This window comes from Meriones unguiculatus, chromosome 19 (genome assembly GCF_030254825.1).
Source record: "Meriones unguiculatus strain TT.TT164.6M chromosome 19, Bangor_MerUng_6.1, whole genome shotgun sequence".
In the NCBI taxonomy this organism is placed as follows: Eukaryota; Metazoa; Chordata; class Mammalia; order Rodentia; family Muridae; genus Meriones; species Meriones unguiculatus.
Window position 1 is genome coordinate 57,433,245 of NC_083366.1, and position 15,194 is coordinate 57,448,438.

At 44.2% G+C, this 15,194-nt stretch overlaps 1 long non-coding RNA gene across 1 annotated transcript in view; it reads right to left on the reverse strand.

Moving 5' to 3' along the window:
- Positions 1 to 1,233: 1,233 nt before the first annotated feature.
- The window catches only part of LOC132649171 (uncharacterized), a 44,696-nt gene continuing 30,735 nt past the window's right edge, over positions 1,234 to 15,194 (reverse strand). Inside the window, exons 3-5 of the long non-coding RNA XR_009587608.1 lie at positions 8,699 to 8,751; positions 2,648 to 2,743; positions 1,234 to 1,712 (exon numbers count right to left, since the gene is read on the reverse strand). This is a non-coding gene — a long non-coding RNA (uncharacterized LOC132649171). The remainder of the gene's footprint in view (positions 1,713 to 2,647; positions 2,744 to 8,698; positions 8,752 to 15,194) is intronic.

The window sequence follows — 15,194 nt, forward strand, 5'->3', positions numbered from 1 at the left end:
CTTTCCCGAATAAAGAGGTGTACTGCTGAACACATTGCTGTGTGGTAGGCGACTAGGATCTTCTATTTACAAAGCATCTCTTGATCGAATCATTTTCTCTTCTTATTAACATGCTATGGCTGCCGCTGTTTTGAGATGTGGCCCCACATTGTAGCCCAGGTTGGCCTGGCCTTGAACCCACAATTCTCCTGCCTCAAGCCTCATGAGTGCTGAGGTTACAGGTGCGTGCCAAGCATGGCTGGCCCTTGTGCTTGATTTCATCTCGTCATTTTCTTTTTCTTAGCTCTAAGCATGATCGACTTTCTCTCACGCACACACACATCATGCTCAGGCATGCACACATGCACACCCCATAGCCTGTGTGTATAGCAAGCTATATAGGCTTCTGTCAGAATGGTCTGCAACGTTCACTCATGTTCCAGTCTGTGAGTGTCACATGAGCACTAGGAAGTCCAAAGACTAGCAGAGCTCTGCTGGGGCTCTCTTCACCTGGATGACCTCACGAGCACCCTCAGTTCTCCCAGGCAGCCCTGCTTCTTTCCAGGGCTAACCCAGTTTCTCTCTCAGACAACTTTTGAAACCTTTCTCCTCCAACCCAACTCCTCACCCCACTTTTACAATATAAAGCAATTATAATGTTTATATATTTTAGTTTTCCCACCTGGTGGTATGTTAGTCCTCCCCCTTGCCAGGATTGGAGAGCAGTCCTTGATCCTATGGAAAGCCAGCTCCTTTTGGGGAACCCCTACTCCTGTATCTGATGTAGATGAGTATTTTTCTGCCCTAGGTTTCTCTTCTACTTCCTGTTTCTGTTTTCTCTTCTCTGCTAGGTCTTTCCCATTGGCACACAGGCTTGCTTTTACACTTTCCCACCTTCTCACACCATCTTAATCCATGCAATTATTGCTCTCTCTGTCACAGCAGTGGCCTCCTAAACACCTCTCCTCATGGAGTGTTTACAGAGGCTAACTGCGTTTTCCTTTGTCATTTCAAGAAAGCACTGGAATATAACCTACACGCCCAGCAAGGGGTTGAAGTCTTAAGGATTCAGCTCAGTTTTCACGTGTGATCATTTACTCTGAATATGTGTCTCTTCCCCCAATTCATACTTGGAAACTTAACTTTCTTTTAAAAAAAATATTTACCTTTATTATATGTTCACTGGCATTTTACCTGCATGCATGTCTATGTAAGAGTGTCAGATCTTAGAGTTGCAGACAGTTGTGAGTTGCCATGTGGGTGCTGGGATTTGAATCCGGCTTCTCTAGGAAGACCATTCAGTGCTCCTAACCACTGAGCCATCTCTTCAGCCCCCAAACCTAACTTTCAGTGTAGCACTCTTAAGAGGTTAGGCCTGGAGATGAGTGAGTCATGAAGCTGGAGCCTTCATCAATGAAATTAGTGCTCTTGAGGAAGGTGACAGAAACTTCTCTTTTCCTCTGTTTTCCCATCACGTGAGGACACAGAAGGTGACATGTGTGAGATGGACAAATAGTCCTGGCCAGACAGACAGACAGACATTGTAGCTTCAGAACGGGGTCTTCCTACTCCAGAATGACGAGCAATCAATTTCTGGTGTTTAAAAGTATCCCTGTGTGAGGTACTTTGCTTTAACAGCCTGAACACACCCAGTCAGTGTAAGGACTGTCTGTGAGGAACTGTGGACCGTAGCCAGCATACCTCCTCACTCATTATGTCTCCGGGTCGGCAACCTGCAAATGAAACAGTGCTTGTGTCACTTCTATCACTACAGATGATTTTTGCTCTTAGGAACTGCCTGTGGCTAGAGAAATATTACATGCATCCACGTTTACTTTCGTTCATTCTCCCGTTAGGTTAGTGATGTGCACTCTGACTTGAGTAGTTGCAAGGATGTTCGTTATTGTTCACTGCTGTGTCTCACCTCCCTGAATGAAAGGATGTACCATAAATCTTGGCATAGTCAGGGGATGCCCGATGTGCGCATTATTTCTCTTGTTGCGACAAACTACCTGGGGGGAAAAAAAGCTTAAGGATTGAAATGTTTATTTAGTTAGGGAGTACAGTCCATGGGGAACAGATAGCCACAGGAGCGTGAGGCAACTGGTCCCACTGTGTCTCCTGCCAGGAAGGAAAGAGGGGTGAATGCGAGGGCTTTGCTTATGTTCTCCTTCTAGTTAAGCCTGTGAGCCCAGATTGTGGGGTGCATGGGGTAGATCTTGCACTAGCACATCCAGAGTGGGTCTTTCCCCATCACTGAAATCATTCTGGAAACTCCCTCATAGACAAACTCAGAGTTACGTATCCTTGGGATTTTCTAAATCACATGGACCAGAAGGGCCGTTGGACCCGGTTACTTCTAACCAGGAGCTATTTATGAACGTGTCCACTTTGATTGCGCTTTCACGATGTTGGGTCGACAGAAGCTGATGTGTCTGTCAGCTGCGCGTGCAGGAGAGGATCTGCCGACCCTGCCTCCCCAGGCACTGCCTGACATTTCTGAAACAGCTTTACTAATCCGTAGGCCCACTGAGAGAAGGATGCCGTTTCTTCACAGAACTTCCTCCTGCTCACGCTCAGGGCAGTTCCTGAGCTAATTCCCTGTCCAAGCCCCCCCACTCCCCCCCCCCGCACTCTTCTCCAATCTTCTTGCTTTACTTTTTCTCACCTTTGGCCACTGTTCTTCTGAGTCTGGCCTGCTTTCGTCTCAGACACTCGAGTTTCGTGCTCTGTATTTTCCATGGGTTTCCTTCTTACGTGTCATCTGTATAGAAAGACATGACTTTCTGCTCTCCATCCGTTGCACCCCCCCCACCCTACGAACCTGATTCCCCTCCCCCCTCAGACCTGACTTCATTTTCCTCCATAATCCTCAGTTCTTGACTTTATGTCACGCTGTCTTCCTCTGGGTCTGTATTCATAAAAGTGCATTCCAGGACTGAGAGGATATTGCCTTTCTAGATCAAAGCTGACTTATCAGCGTTTGGGTCTGGACTTCGTCAGGCGCTTGACTATATGGTACCCATGGAGATTCTTGAGTTGGGACTCAGCCATTCTCCACCAGCAGTCTTATCCCATCATCCTGGTTTTATAGCTAAAAATCCACTCTTTTCACTTGTTCCTTATTTTCCTCTTCTTTCTTTCCTCTCACACCCAGGCACTTGCACATGCTTGGCGTGTGCGCACCATTGAGCCCTATCTCCATTCCCAGCTTTATCTACCTTCTTCATTGTCTCCTTTCCACTATTCTTTATTTTATTGATTCACTTTGCATCCCTATCATAGCCCCCTCCCCCGCCTCCTCCTGGTCTCACCCTCCCATCCAGCTTCCCCCTATTTCCATCCTTTAGTCCTTTACTCCTTTAACACTCCTTCCCTACCAACTGACCCCAACCTATCAAGTCTCATCAGGACTGCCTGCATCCTCTTCCTCTATGGCCTGGCAAGGCTGCCCCGCCACGGGGAAGCAATCGAAGAGCAGGCAATGGAGTCCATGTCAGCAACAGCCCCTGATCCCCTTACTAGGAGACCCATTTGAGCTGCCTATTGGAGCTACACCTGAGCAGGGGACCTAGGTCCTCTCCATGCATGGTCCATTTTCCCTCACCTCACCGTCAGTTTTCCTTTCATTCCTCCTACCTCATCACATTGTCCCTTCTGGCCTTTAGAACTCAGAGGAGGTGGGGTTTCCGTGTGGGCTCTCAGGTGGCCGCTCCAAACTGTATGGCTTTAGAAAGCCAGGCAGATGGCATGTGTGGCTAACACTCCCTTCACTCTGCTGAGAGCATGCAGGACATGAAATGTGCCTTCAGTTAGCTGGATTCTCCCCCCTGCCCTGGCCTCTGACTACATGTACAGCTCACTAACACATGCATGTGGTAGAGCTCCCTCCATGTGACAGCAAGCCCTTCTTTTGATGGTGTCAGAGAACTACAATGTCTCATCCAGAGACACTTATCAAACCTGCCTTCCCAGAAGGAGAGCTGCCAGACTCCTGGATTTGGTAGAGGGAGTTGACTGTGATTAGGGAAAGTGTGATGAGAATGAAAGAGGTGGCAGGATCCATCAGCGTGGGCAACAGGCAGCCACCCAGATGTACTGCCCTGGGGCAATACATGGTCGTTAGCACATTTCAAATGTATACACACACACACACACACACACACACACACACACACACACACACACGGAGGTTTGCAGGTCTGCCTGTGGCCTATGCGAAGATCAGTAACCAGAAAATACTACCTAGCCATTGTAAGACGTGGCAATGAAAGAAGAGAGCTAAAGACACTGACTCAAGTGCAGTCCATAGCTTGAAGAAAGAAATGATTTGCCTTTGATAACATAAACTACTATTTTCTGAGTAGAATCCTCTTAAACTGGCACTTCGTGTTGCAGAAAGGGGAAAGGACATCTGACATACACAGGTATAGACGTGCAAATGGCCAGGTGTCTAATCAGAATAGAGGACAGTCTATCTACAGGCCAGCTGGGGGAGGAGGAGGAGGAGGAGGAGGAGGAGGAGGAGGAGGAGGAGGAGGAGGACTACTTTGGTCTATCTCAAATGGTGTGGGTTTAGTTACTGCACTGTCTCTCAAGAGGTTTTCATCACTCCACGAATACGCTTATGGATGAATTTACAAGCAGTTCCTAAGCTGCCCAAAGGCACATAAACAAGGATCAGTTTCCACCAGCGTGCATTCGTTTCAGCTGCTGTGTCCTGACCTGAGGTAGCTTCCAAGGGTTCCTGGCCAGGCATGTCTAGGCTCACAGCGGTCTTGTTCTTACTCATCTGTAACCAATGTGTGGGTGACATGTGTGAGCGCAGTTTATGGTTGCAGTAAAATTCGTTCCTGGCATTCACTGGGCTGCCTGTCAGAAGCCACGCCCTCCTCCCTGTTCTTGGCAGCCTCCTGCTGTAGGATCTGATCCCTTCCTAGTGTGTTCTGCAGTTCAGCCTGGGAGTGTAACCCTTTTCTAGACAAAGGGATCTGAGGACTTCCAGGAAAAATTTACTCTTTTCCTGACTTCCAAGAAGAGGTTTCTTCTGTCCCTTCCTTCTGCGAAGGAGGAGCGTGATAGTTGTCACTGTAGCCACAGTTTTGCGATCCTGTAGGACAGCCCTCATCTTCAGTCTTCATCTCCTTCTATTACTCCTTCCAATGTTCAAAATCCTCATTGACTATCAACCTGAGGAGTTTTCATTGCGCCCATTTTCTTCTTTTATACAACTTCTCCCTCTCCTGCCACAGTGAAATTTGAAGCCAGAGATAGGAGCATACAGAGACACAGAGTAGGCAGGCAGTACAGAGACCAACAGTCCTGGAGTCCTGAGCATTTCAGAGCTCCAGAAGAAGAAAGTGATGTGGGAGAGGCAGGGAAGAAGATAAAAAAAAAAAAAAAAAATTGACAGCTTCATTATGTAGTGCCTTAAGCTCAGGACTGCTAGACCTATTGAAGTCACTCCCCTTTTCCTAAACAAGGTCAAACCAAATTTGCCTTGAGGATCACTGTTTTCCTTCGATTTTGTGTGTGTGTGTGTGTGTGTGTGTGTGTGGTGAGAATGTTCAAAATCTACCCTTAACCATTTTAAAATATGTAATAACTTATTATTAACTATGGTCATCAGGATGGTCAAGAGCCCTCTAACATTTTTTCCTCTCAAAGTGAAAGAGAAGGTTTTAAATGTCCTTACCCATAAATAAATAGAGAGGTAAATGAAGCGATAGGTGTGTCCACTAGCTTGCTTTAATTTTATACTGTCTTTTTTTTTTTTTTGCATTGTATCAGGTTGCACATTTATTGAAAAATCATTCCATACCCTGTGTTCGATATGGTAATGTTTTGTGAATGGAAACCAAGAATGCCAAATGATAATTAAAGCTGTCCAAATTTGAGCTATGTGAATGAATTTCTGTGACATATGTAGGTCTTGTTGCATCATGGAAGCATGAATGTGTGGGGTACTGAGTTCACACAGCAGTGCTGGGTCCTAGACCAGCACCCCCCTTAACTCGTCCGCCAGGCATCCTTCCTGTAGAGCACACTGCCTTCATACGAGGCACTTGAGTGAAGGCTGAAAATGCTGTGTGAGTGTGCTTCAGGCAAAGAGCAAGTGATGGCAGCTCACTCTAGAGGGGAACGCACTTCAAGCCAGGGAAGGGGGTGATCAGCCTCTAGGGGAAGAGGGAGAGAGGGGAAAGGTGTGCTAGTCTCAAAGCAGGTGGCCCCCAGCTACCCAAGATTTTCTACAGACTGACTCCTGAGATCAGTATCTAATCAGAAACAAAAATCAGTGTAGACCGGGTAACTCCAAGACTGGCTTTGTCATAGAGAAGGAACTCTGTAGCCTTCTAGAAACCATCTCCAAGACAGTAATGGTTATAATTTGTTAGGTACATGACTATGCTAAGCTCTGGCCCACGATTTAGAAAAAAAGAATAGGAGACTCAGCATTCAAGCGTTCTATTAGCCCAAGCATAGTGACATAAGTAGCTAGGTAATTGATGAAGCAACGTGAGGAGAGTGGTCCTCCTATCAAGCTTGAAATAGCTCCTCAGAGTTTCTTCCTGCGGCATCTTTGTAATTAAAACCAAGCACTTTTTTGTATGTGTGCAGTAACCTGTTTCGTGCCTGTCTCTCTGGCATATCATTAGCTCCAAGAGCCAGAACCTGAGGGCCTCCTTGTGATCTACTACACACTTACATACTTGTACCTCATGCTGGCAACCACTCCTACGTACCTTCCAATTTAGAATGGTTCCATTTTTATGTGGGTTTTTTTTTTTTTAGATTTATAATAAAAATTTAGATTTTTTAGATTTTTAACAAAATGATACATGAATGCGATACATGTTCAGCAGAAACTGCCCCTGGTATTTTGAACCTGAGGCAAGGTTATGTGGTCCAGTGGTCTGTTGTGATGCTGGGCTGAGGCAGTGAACTGAGAGAAACAACACTCCTCGCTGTACCTCAAAGCTAAGACAGCGTGTCTGTACGCTAGGTTCATCAAATACCTATTTGCCTTTTGGTGTTTTGGTTCATGGTGGGCATAGCCTATAAGTTAAGGAGTACTTTTAATCTCTAACATGTAAGTGATCAATTAAAGGTGAATTCCAGGGGAGAGGCAAACTTGGTAAGCAGAGAGCATCTCACTCTCCTGGGAGTCAGGCTTTGGAAGGAAGAATGGTATCTAACCTGACAGCAAAAGAGCAGCAGTGTTTAGCCAGGTTTTCAAAACAGAGCAATGATGTGAAGGTCTAAAGTAAGAAAACTTCGTGCATCCCAGGGCATGTGACATGGATCTGCCTAAGAGAACCTGGGACACCCTACTTTATCCATTGGCCCCTGTGCAAACTAAGCTAGAGTATCAGCCCAAGGTCAATAAATTGCAAAACGGTGTCCATGTCTAGGCCAATCAAGTGAAACAGACATTTCCCCCAGAATGATAGTGCTTCTCTGCTGTGCCTCCTCTGGTCCATCCTCCTTATGTACTGCCATGGCCACTGTTAGCACTGGAAGCAGAAACAGAGGGTACCCAGAGCCAAGCTAGCATACCATACTTACTTGCTTTTCTGTTGCTGTAAAACACTTACCACAAAACAATTTGGGGAGAAAAGGTTTGTTTGTTTTTTTTTTTTGTTTGTTTGTTTTTCTTTTCCTCCACCTTACCGATTACAATCCACGATGGAGAAAAGTGAGGGTGGGAAGTCAAGGCAGGAACCCGCAAGCAGAAACTGAAGCAGCGGCCTGGAGGACAGCTGCTTGCTAACTCGCTGGTTCCCCGTGCCTTTCTCGACTTGCTTTCCAATACAACTCAGGACCACCTGTCTGGGTGTGGGGTGGCACGGCCCACATAGTCTGGGATCTCCCTTATCAATCACCGATTTTTAAAAAAAAAAATTTCCCCACAAAGACATACTCACAAGCCAGACCAATGTTCAACTGAAGTTTCCCAAGTGATGCTAAATAATAATAATAATAATAATAATAATAATAATAATAATAATGATGATAATAACTGGTTCAATGCCATTATGGGCTGAACCATGAACAACTTCCATGGTATCCTGAGAAGTTTAAATTTTCTTCTATGGGCAATGACGCACTCCCAAAATATTTTCACCTGGAATTGACTCAAACAGAAATTTATTCAGGAGACATAGTCTTAGATCTTGCTTCTTAAAAAGACACTGGGAAAATGGGTTCTGACAAGACATACTGCGAATACTTCCTGATCCCTTCATAGTTCACTGGTCAGAGAATGATTTGGGCAGGAGGGTGTGTGAGAGTTAGAAAGAGCACAGAGAAGCTGGAGTTAGCAAGGGGATATTTTCGGCAACCCTGCGAAGAAGACATGGTCACCCATTTTCTAGAGAAAGAATTAGAAGGTTGTGAGAAGCTTCAAATTCACTTCCATGAGGCTCCCAAAAGTAGCTGAGTTGTATAAAATAGAAATAATTATAAAAAGAAAATCACTACTTTCACACACACACACACACACACACACACACACACACACACACCCCATTCTCTTTCTTCCCAAGCATCCACCAAGAACGAAACAAATGAAGACATACAAGTCTTACTTTCCAGGAAACATGGCCTGGAAAAATACCAGTCGGCAAACAATTGGCCGCTTGGCTTTAATCTTTATGTGGGGATTTTAGAACAGTTAATGACATCCTGGGAAACAACATTCTGAAATCTCAGACCTTACCGCTCAGCCAGTCGAGGTCTCTTGTAGAGGGCGGCTGACCTGGAGTCCCATAGCTGTGGAAAGGCCATTAGAGAGGGCCTGTTTAGAGACTCAGAAGCTGGTGTTAGTGAATTTTACAAAATAATATCAGGTCTCTCTCCTCTGACTGAAGCTCTCTTAGAGCCAGAAACCCAGTATCCCAAACCCTATTATCTCAGTCGGTTAAAATGTTCCCAAGTTTTGCTACAGTCACATCTGCTGCAATGGAAGGCTGGCTGTCTCTGCTGGTCTGTCCCTCTGCTCTGATGGACACTAGGAAGACAGGCCCCAGGTCTTCCTATTCTTCCTCCTCCTTTCTGATAAAACATTTGTCTTCTCTCAGTTGAGTAGCTTTCATTTCTGTAAGCAGGCACATGCGTTATAGGAAAGAAAAGCGTTGCGTTGATAGTCAAAATTTGTTCCCTTTATAGCATTCTTGTCTTGTTATTCTCACTGTAATTGTCATCTGTGAAGTCTCTGACCACAAGTTAGTGAGCACTGACTATTGGTCCTAGGAGAATTGGGGGCTGAGTTCCTGCATCATTTCTCATCAATCAGCGCCTAACCGTGCCGTGTGCGTTTTTGTTCGAAGACACGTTATGTAGTGCAGATTGCCGATTCTTTTTCCCGTTGAACTTATTGCCAACAGTGCTCTAACTCTACACCTATGAAGGTTTATATAAAGTGTATCTTTGTGTGTGTGCCACAATTTTTTGGTGCTTTCAGGCTCTACATAGCCTTTCATCGATACACCAGGGGGACTCTTTTAACCAAAGAATCACACACACACAACATAATAAATGACAAAAGGGCCACATTTACAGTGTGAGGGTTAAAGTAAGAGGGCAGAACAGCATCTCATTTGAGTTCAACAAGCAATAGGCATGTTAAGAGGTTAACCTCTGTTCATCACCATAAATCACTGGAAGTAGCACAGGAATGGATTTTTTACTAAGTAAGCAAATTGGTGAATAATGAAAATCACAGGAAGTAAAAATCCCCCATATTTGTTCCACTCTATTGAGTAATAAAATCTGTAGTGGGTAGCAGAAAGAAAGACTGAGAACAACAGCCAACAGATTGTTGGCTATCTAAGACAGTTCTGCAAATGATTTACCAAAGGCGCAGGATCAAAACGGTAGTCAACCGGTCCGATGTAGAGAAATAGAATTCCTTGCATCCTTAGCAATCTGTTTGTGGCTCTCTTCAAGTGAAAAATGCCTTGCCGTAAACACGAGCTCTGTTACCATGTAAGTATAATTATATTTTATTAAAATAGATTTATAGCCAGGCAATGAGCCATAAAATTATCCAGCCCAGAACTGGCTGTGAATTCTCAGCCATCAAACCCTAGACCTCCTTCCTGCCTTCACTCAGCCGCTGTCTTCCTGTCCCACGTGGATGACGAAACATGGCTGACGCCCATTAACTGCCTGAAGCCAAGTTCTTTGCTTAGAATGCTAACTACAGTAAGTGAGCAAAACTTCCATTTAATTAATCAAAAGTCAATTCTGATGTAACAAAAGATTAAAAAAAGCACTACATGGAACGAAGATACCCTGAATCTGATTTTAAAAAATGGAAGTCATACAAAATATAACCCAAGAAAAATCTTCTTGTTGTTCCTTGTTACCTTTATTCAATTATTTAAAAAAAAATTAAATTGTATCATTGTGTTTTTGTGTGCGCCTGCACACACAATTGCTGCAGGTGCCAGGGTCCATGTGTGCAGCTTAGAGGACCACATTGTGGAGTTAGTTTTTTCCTTCTACCTTTCCATTGTTTCTGGGGACTATATTCAGGGAAAGTGCCTTTACCCACTAAGGCATCTCTCAGGCCTCTTTCTCATTTATTAAAGTTATGTGTCTCCTCTATGAGCAGCTGACTGTGGCTTGATAGATTCTTCCAGAGCTGGGCTCTGAATAGAAGCAAAGAGACAATAACTCAATGGTTTCTTAGACAAGCGCCAGTAGAGGCCAGCCCCAGTTATCCACAGACTTTCAGTGTGAGGCCGTAACAGGCAGGGGAGGAGGGGGTGAAGTGTAGCCCCCAAGTCCTGGCCTCGCTTCCTCGGGACAGCCCTTTCAGCTGCTTTATTCCATTAGCTCTTCTCACAGATACCACTGCAGATGCACACGTGCTGGTGTCTTTAGAAGCCTCAGCCTTAGAATTTCATGTATTTAGCAATGAATGCTCATCAAATCATCTGCTAGTGATGCTTGTAAGGGAGGTAAAAATTATTGACAGAGGTTCCGAGCTATTACCTAGTCAAAAGTCTTAAAACCACAAAAAAACACGAACTTAAAGCATGAGGAATTCTTTGGTATGTGGACGAGATGAAAGAAAGGGTAAAATGTTGCCATTTTCTCCAAAACTAGCAGTGTGCCACTTTGTAATGTAATCTCTTTGTATATAACCTATAATGTTTACATTATAGTTACATATGTAAATATGTAATTAAGTGTAAATATGTAAATATTACTTCTGATAATGAGGTCACAGATTCCACGGGTACCTCTGTGTCCTTAGGTTTCCAGATGGCAAATCTCTTTTTACTTTTAGTTATAGAATTTATTATTTTTGCTAGACAATAAAATGTCTGATGTCAAATAAATAAGGGTCTCACAGTTTCCAAATGACACATCAGAGCACTCATAAAATTCAAACACGCTGAGTCAGGTCACTTTCAGAGGGCCGAGCCAGCACTCCTCCAAATTCAGTTACTCCTGGAATGTGGCAGGCTCTCATGCTGCCGCCTGGTGTCCTGAATCTTTCATCCTCTGTCTTCCCCCAAGTGCTAATGCTTTTATTATTGCTGTGTGTGTGTGTGTGGGGGGGAGTGACCACTTTCTTATTAATTAAGGAAATTTTGTCTATTAAAATAAAGTTTATTTTAATTGATGAACAGACTAAATTCTGCAAGTGTCTGCAGGGGCCACAGTTGTGTGAGACTTTTTAAATTTTTTATTCTATTTTATGAAAGCGTGTTGCTTGCGGCCTTAAGAGCAGCCAGCGGATCAACAGAATGTCCCTGGAAAGGCTGCCTACAAACTCACTGGCTTTTCTCTGGTCTCATTAGTGGAAGGAGGGGACAGGACACTTTCAGAAGGATTAAAGGGTCAGGGAGTTTGGGGAAGGGAAGTCCCTGAGGCCTTTAGAAAAGACTATCAGCTATAGTACAATCTGGGAGCTAATCCTTTGGGTAAAACCGAACAGATTTGGGAAGGCCCTTTCTTCTTTTCTTTCTGCTCTTTAGAGGGACAATTTCCCATTATGAACAGATCTGTTTGCCTTCATGTTTATCCCCAGTTGCAAGACCCGCTGGTCCAGTCTTTTCTGCAGCACACTCCCTCCTTCTGGGCATTGCATTCCCAAGCCTTGCCCTTCCCAAACTGACCCTGCCCTAGCCTTCTCTGACCCGAACTATCTTTGCTAGGTTTCCTCTTGGGTCTCCTCTATCCCTACCATCATCTACAATTATCCACAAATTTCCACTAATTCAAAACTTTGGGGGTGGGGTGGGGATAAGACTGACTTACAGAATGCCAGGGTTTTGTTCAGTTTTTGGTGGGAGGAGAGGATGAGGTCTTGCTATGCAGGCTGTTCCTGGCCTGGCACTCCCTCCATCTTCCAGACTGGTATCAAGTTTGTAGCAATCCTGCCTGGGCCTCTCAAATTCTGGGATTACAGTTGTGAGTCACCAGAATACTTATACTAAAGGGGATCTTTGCAGTCATCTGGTCTACCTGTTTTTTTGTTTGTTTTTTTTTTTTTTTTTTTTTTTTCTTCATCATTTATAAAGAACGGAAATTGTGGGAACTCAAAACTGGGAATGCAGCCAGGATTGCTCAGGATTAATTCTGCATTTTCTTTTAATAATGAATGTAAAGCCCCGACAGACTAACCTACTCCAATAATCTAAGGCAAAGGTGCCATTGCGACATTTGTCCCTCGGAATCTGCAGATTCCAGGCTTTTTGATATTTAAGTCTCCACAATAAAAAGTCTCCACAGTAATATTTGCACAGAGCCAACACATACCTTTCATATACTCTATTCATTTTAAGGTTTACTTTCTTTTAAATGTGTGTGTGTGTGTGTGTGTGTGTGTGTGTGTGTGTGTCCTTGAGGAGGCCAGAAGAAGGTATCTGATCTTCTGCATCTGGGAGTCATAGGTGGTTGTGGGCATGTTAAAAACTGCGTGTTAAAAATTGAACTCTAGTCTTCTAGGAGACAAAAATGCACTCTTCTGAGTCATTTTCCAAACGCAAAAAGAATAGTGGGTAAAAAGTTGTTATGCTTAGTTGTTTAAGTAATGACAAGAAAAAAAAATCTATTCAGAAATAGTTACAGAGACAATTTACGTGTTTGCTTGTGTGTGTGTGTGTATTTGTGTATGTGTGGTATGTGTGTGCTCATGCATATACAGAATCCAGTGTAGAATGATGGCTGTTCTGCTTTATTGGTCTCTGCCTTATTATCTTGAGATTTGGTCTGAAGCTTGCTGCTCTGTCAAGGTTGGCTGGCTAGCAAGTTCCAAGGATGTGGGTACTAGGATCTTAAAGCTGCGCCATGTCCCCAGAATCTCAGAGGCAATTAAAAAAAAAAAAAAATATATATATATATATATATATATATATATTGATGTATATTTGGTTGTGTCTGCAGATGTGGAAGCCATGCACACAGGAAGCTGACTGCCTACAGAGCTTCATACCCATGGGCAAGTGACCACTGGTGGATTAATGCCAGTTCAGTGAGACCCAGTGAGTGTGTGAAAGATGAAGGAGGGTGGAAACAGGCTTCTCACGCAGAGCCCCATGTCCCCAGCTCATGCTTGTGGCTGAAGCTGTGTCGAATGGGAAGTGGGCTATTTCCCACTTCAGGACCAATGTTACGAGGACATCCTCCTTTTGCTCCTCATCTCTGTATTCTTTGAACTATTGCTCAGTGGGAGACGGAGGGACACTGCATCTTGTAGGTTTGGGACAGGATTTATGTAATGCCATAGAAAAAGGAACTGAATAAAGACATCATCAGTCTTGCAAATGCTTCTTACACTCCTCCTATCCCGGAAACTCTTTTTGTGGCTTGTGCTTCCTGGTGATTAGTCACAGGGCTAAGGGTTCCACTCAGATGTTTGTATCATGCTTAAGAAGTTGGACTTAATGGCACTGAATGCACTTTCTATGTGCTTTGCACTGTTTGCAGTTGGAAAAGCCTCCCGATATCAAACTTTAGAATAAAGCACCACCTTGTGGTCTGATGCATTTATTAAACTGCAAGGATTGGAGACCTGAACCTGGAAATGCTCCCTCAGCTGGCAGTAAAGAAACCGGGATCTGAAAACAGAATCTCAGGAAGCTGATGAAGGAACCCTCAGGGGGTCTTTCTCTTGCTTCTGAAGACTGTTAGATCAGCTGGTTGGGGGCATGTCTTTCCATGGAGAGAGTTCTGGGTGTGAGACATTAATATATTCATACATCACAACCATCCATTGCTTTCAAAACCAAAGGGAAATGGACCTAATAACTCAATTTGTAAGTGAGGAAACACAGGCTGAGGTCACCAAACGTTCCAGTCTCATAAAAGCAGGAGGAAGGACTGGAAATCAGGTGTTTCCAAAACAAAGTATATATTCTTAATCTCAGCTCTACTGACCCCAAGGTCAAGACCAAGGCCAGGGACCATGCCAAGCTTCCCCCAAACTGACATTGCTAGAATCCTGGTTGGTGCTTTCTGATAGGACTTGATTGAAGTTGCCTTCTCTTCAATATTGCACTGGTCTGGAAGGGTCCAGGCTTGGAGAGGGGCACTTCGCTAGTACCCCACCACCTTCTGAGACAGCCTGAGGCAAAGGGACCATTCTACTTTGTGGAGATGTGCAAGAGCATAGGGGCCATCATCAAAAATGATTTCACAAGCAAACAAAACCAAGAAGCGTTGACAAATATTTGCTGGGGTAGTTAGAGTGTTGTCTGTAAGCATGACAGACTCTTTAACAAATAATGATTTTATTATGTGGGTTGCTTAGGGAAGAGTTGGATATCTGTATGACTACCATGCAAGGTAAATCACAGGAATATGAATAAATTCAAGGGCAGCTTGTACTTGTCTCGGGGCTTTGTGTGTATCCTTGGGTACGTCCCTTTGTCTCTGGGACGTCATTTCCTCACTTGAAGGCCAGGGAATCCGTTACAAGAAAGATGACCCTGAAATGGGGCGCAGTGCAACTGATGGAAAGAGTGAGTTCCAGCCATCTCTGTTCTAGAGAATGTCTGTTCCGCTCAGACTTCCTGTTTGCAACTGAGTCTGCTGCTAATTTTAGTAAGTTGACTAGTTGCCCACAGTCACTCTCATGTCATAGCATTTCTAGGACTGCAGGGCTTTGACTCCAAAGGAGGCTAATTCACGTAGTTCATGTTCAGATGAGGCCGTGGGGTAGGAAGTCCCCTTCCAGAGACCAAAAAGGAAAGTGA